Source organism: Alosa alosa, chromosome 22 (assembly GCF_017589495.1).
Source record: "Alosa alosa isolate M-15738 ecotype Scorff River chromosome 22, AALO_Geno_1.1, whole genome shotgun sequence".
Classification (NCBI taxonomy): Eukaryota; Metazoa; Chordata; class Actinopteri; order Clupeiformes; family Clupeidae; genus Alosa; species Alosa alosa.
The window spans coordinates 19474493-19479492 of NC_063210.1; the positions used below are offsets into that span (position 1 = coordinate 19474493).

Sequence of the window (5000 nt, forward strand, 5' to 3'; positions counted from 1 at the left end):
GAGCCAGCGAGCGAGCCGCGTGCGTCCACTCTCTGCTCCCCCACCCTTTCCTCCTCCTCCTCCTCCCTCGTGCTTCTGCTGAACAAGTCCCGGAGCGCAAACCGTTTCCACTACTCCAGCATGCAAAACCACGGGGAGGGACCAAGAGAGGGAGGAGAGAGAGAGAGAGAGAGAGAGAGAGAGAGAGAGAAAGAAAGAGAGAGAGAGAGAGAGAGGAGATAGATGGTGAGAGAAGCAGAAAAAAGGAGAGAAAGAGAGTGAGCAACGCCAAGCTGCAGCATCAAGGGCACGGGCAAGCGTCTCTCTGCACCCCTCCCTCCTTCCCCGCTTCCCATTGGCATTTACATAATGCGCTGCTTGAGTGAGAAACATGCTAAGTAGCCTACCTGCCTGTGCTGTGCTGGGCTGTGCTCTACTCTGCTGTGCTGTGCTGTGCTGTGTGCTAGCGGTCCATGGAGCAGTGTGCAGCCCGCCTATAACTATGCAGTGTGCATGCTGTGCTCTCTGCTCTGCTCTGTGCTGAGGAAAATGCGGATGGATGCTGCTGCTGCTGCTGTACAGTAATCTCACAGACAGAGGGGCTGGGTCTCAGTGTGTGTGTGTGTGTGTGTGTGTGTGTGTCTGACTGTCTAATCCTCGCAGTCTGAAGGGACGAGTTGTGCATGAGCCTGCCCCATTCTCCCTCCCTCTCTCTTTCTCTCGCCCGCTCTCTCTCTTCCTCTATCTTCATTTTCCAGCCGATCTCTCCTGGCACTTGTTCCCCCTCTCCTCTGCTCCTCTCTCTTTATCTCTCTCTCTCTCTCCCTCTCTCTCTCTCTTTATCTCTCGCTCTCTGCAGAAAGTGAGAGAGCTGGATGAGGAAGCCTCTCACTGTCTAATGACCATCTCTCAACTCTCTCATCTGTGGCTGCTACACTTCCCAGTGTGTGTGTGTGTGTGTGTGTGTGTGTGTGTGTGTGTGAGTGTGTTTTGACATTTTGTGTGTTACAAAATGTGAGAGACAGTGTATGCAGCATAATGATTTGTCCCTGCGTTCCTGGGAGTGAGTGCAGGGATGTGCAGTAGCCTACTTTAGTGAGTGTGTGTGATTCTATATCAGATCACACACAATTCAGAAAAATGGTTGCGGCATCATCCACAGTTTTGCTTGAAGTTTGTCTACGTAATGTTTAGGTCCCAAAACTAAGACCTGTTTAATATTTTTGTTTTCTGGACCATTACAAGTTTCTGCTAGGTATTGTAAACTTTTGTCCCTACATGGCACCAATCAGTATTTTGTCAGCAAATACGGTATTGTATTAATGTTGTGCCTGAGTTGTCCACATATGAACACAAAGATATTAAGTATAAAACAAGGCATGGTTGCATTGTTTGGTCATTTCCATACGATAAAATTGGCATGTGGGGTAGCTAAGAGGAACATGAAGATCTATATGGGAATAGCTCGATTTTGTAGTGTACAAAGTTCCAATATTGTTCCATGTTTTCTTCATAGATAAATGCACAACCTGGTAATTAAGTTGTTATACCTCTGCTTCTTCATTTTTGCTCCTAAGGAACTCAGTCTTGTTCCTGACAAGCTCTATCTAAGTATTCATCGTATCACATTGTTTGGTACACTAAATGTTCATTGAGCTACTTTAGAATAGTTTCCTTGTTCCTAGCAACCACACACACAATTTTAGTTATTAAAAAAATGCCTGGAAAAACGCAACCCAATCGTTCCTTGTTTTAGCCATAATATCCTGATGCCCATTATGTGGAAAATGTAGAAATATGAAATGTTGTATGCGTAAAGAAAAAAATATCAATGCAAAATGCGAACAAAAAAATACACTTATGATACCGTTTATGTCGATCTTTTTTGTAGTTTTTCCCACACATGTTTAATGGTCATCCTGAGAACATGTTTGCCTTCTATCCTACAAAGTTCGGGCTTGCTATAAATAATACTTTTTAAGATATTAATGCCCAACGTTGCTTTCAAAATAATGCGTTTTTCAGGCTGTAAAACTAAACTAATATCAAGGGCTGGAAAAATATGAAGGCATAGAATTGAACAGACATATTTCACAGGCCTTGGTTATTTGGACCCATTCATGATATAGTTTAAAAAAAATCTGGGACAGTGCGGCAACTCCTTATCTGATTTGATACGGAATGACCCGTGAAGCAATAGCACAGCAATGTGCTCGAGACCACCTGTCAAGTGTGTGATTGTTAGTTTGTGTGAATTTCTACGTTCACACAAACGAGCGTTTTGAATTTGAATTTGAATTTGAGAGAGAGAGGGAAATACAGACAGAGAGAGGGGGAGATAGACAGAGAGGGGGGTATAGACAGAGAGAAAGAGAGAGGGAAATAGAGACAGAGAGAGGGGGAGAGGGGGTAGAGACAGAGAGGGGATATAGACAGAAAGAGAGAGAGGGAAATAGAGACAGAGAGAGGCGGAGAAAGAGAGGGTAGAGACAGAGAGAGGGGGATATAGACAGAAAGAGAGAGAGGGAAATAGAGACAGAGAGAGGGGAAGCGAGAGAGGGGGTAGAGACATAGAGAGGGGGATATAGACAGAAAGAGAGAGAGGGAAATAGAGACAGAGAGAGGGGGAGATAGACAGAGAGAGAGAGAGAGAGAGGGGGAGATAGATACAGTGAGGGAGAGAGAGAGAGATGAGGAGGTCTTATTTATCTTCCCTCAGTTGACATGTGCATAGCATGGCTGTTGTCGGGGTGACAGAAGTGTGGTGAAGGACGAGCCTGTGTGAACTTAATAAAACGAGAGCATATGAGCCTAGCAGCTTCGGGGGTAGAGAAGGAAAGGCCTTTTTGCGACTGATGTGTGTGTTTTATGTTTGTGTGTGTATGTGTGTGGAGGGAGGTTGTGTGTGTGTATTTATGTGTATGTCTGCAGTCACATGTGTAGGTACTTGTGGGTGGGTGTGCGTGCATGTGCATGTGCATGTGTATGTATGTGTATATGTGTGTGTGTGTGTGTGTGTGTGTGTGTGTGTGTGTGTGTGTGTGTATGTATGTGTATGTGATGTGTGTGAGTGAGAGTTAAACCATTTCTGAACCAGATAATGAAAAAATGGCTCTTCCTCATCTATCACGACACATTCATAAGTGCACGCACGCACAGACGCACACGCACACGCACACGCACACGCACACACACACACACACACAGCACATGACTCCCCCCTCACTGTATCCTTTCCCTCATGTCTCCTTCAGCACCTTGTTGTAATGGAGGACAGGCGGACAGACAGATGCCCCCACTAACCCCACGCTGAGAACGCTGGCTTCAGTAGAGAGAGAGGGAGAGAGAGAGGGAGAGAGAGGGAGAGAGAGGGGAGAGAAGAGGAGGGGAGGGAGAGGGAGAGAGAGAGGGAGAGGGAGAGAGGGAGAGGGAGATGAAATAGATAGATGGATAGATAGAAAGACAGTGATAGAGAGAGGGACAGGAAAAGACAAGGGCAGGAGAAGTTGAGGAGATGTGGAGCTAGACAGGCCAGTAGAGAGAGAAGAAAGAGAGGATGAATCAGAGACTATTCCATTCCGTCCGTAAGACTTTTGTTATGTTTTCACCTCCCATCTACTGTACACTATTCTGCCACTTTCAGGCCCCTGAAATGGAATGATTTGAAAACTCTGTCGGCCTCATACTCCGGCTTTGTGTTTGAATGTGGACAAAGAATCTGCAAATATCCGAAAACAATGATTTAGAAGGCCATGGTCAGTTCCTGAGTGGTGTTTTTTGACCCTCCATGACCCACTTCGACTTCCACAATAATAGCCTGCCAGCGGTGAATGCAACATTGAGACCGAAATGCAAACTTTTCTGGCCTTGCTGTCTTTGGTGGCATCTGCTGACCATTGTGTGGGTGGTCATGTGATTTGTGCGAATGGTCATGTGATCCACGCTTAAAAGGTGTCCCGTGTGAGCAAGGTTTGGGAGATTGCAAATGTGTAAAAAATAAAAGAAGAAATAGTGTGGATGCAGCCTTGGAGAAAGAAAGAAAGAAAGAAAGAAAGAAAGAAAGAAAAGAAAGAAAGATTGGTATGTGGAGTGAAGCATTCAAATCAAACGTGTGGCATGAAGAGGGACGTTGCGTCAGGTTATGCCTCATTAAATCATGCTGATGTGTGTGTGTGTGTGTGTGTGTGTGTGTGTGTGTGTGTGTGTTTAATATGTGTGTGTGCCTACATGTGGATTTGTATATGTGCGCGCATTTGCCTTGTGTGTATGTACAGTACTGTACGTATGTCCTGAGTGATTGAGTGTGTGTGTGTGTGTGTGTGTGTGTGTGTGTGTGTGTGTGTGTGTGTTTGATTTGCCTCCTTAAAATGGGGGAGTGTGCATGCACATAGGAGGGCTCAGATGTTAATGCCATGGTGACAGACCCATCTGTTACCGACCAAACAAAAAGACTGCTGCTTTTCACACCACTCCTCTGCCAATCTCTTTCATGCTCTCTCCCTCTCTCTCTCCCTCTCTCCCTCTCTCTCTCTCTCTCTCTCTCTCTTTCTCTCTTTCCCCTCTCTCTCTCTCCCTCTCTCTCTCTCTCCCTCTCTTTCTACATGCTCCCTAGGACACTTCCTTTCTCCTCGTTTACGATGTTGTTACTGTCTTGTTTCCCTTCTTCCTCTTGTCTCTTGTTCGGTCATTCATGACTCGTTCCCTCTGTGTCTCTCTCTCTCTCCTTTCTTTCTCTCTCTCTCTCTCCTTTCTCTCTCTCTTTCACTCCTCCTCTTCCTCTTCTCTCCTTTGCTTCTCCCTCCCTCTTTATATTTCAGTCTCATTCTTCCTCTGCCCCCTACTAGAATCTCCCTCCCTCCCTCTCTCTCTCTCTCCCTCCCTCTCTCTCTTTCTTTAGTCCGTAGTGTTTATCCCTCGCTCCCATAAGTATCTTTCTACTCGCCGTGAAAGACATCCTCTCCTCTCCTGAGAGGGAAGTGTAGGAAGAGAAGAGAGGTAGAGCAACAGCGATAGAGAAGAGA

General features: G+C 45.9%; 1 protein-coding gene across 1 annotated transcript in view; it reads right to left on the reverse strand.

The window, feature by feature from the left end:
- Positions 1 to 5000, reverse strand: part of LOC125287966 (SRC kinase signaling inhibitor 1-like) — a 91991-nt gene that overhangs the window by 83530 nt on the left and 3461 nt on the right.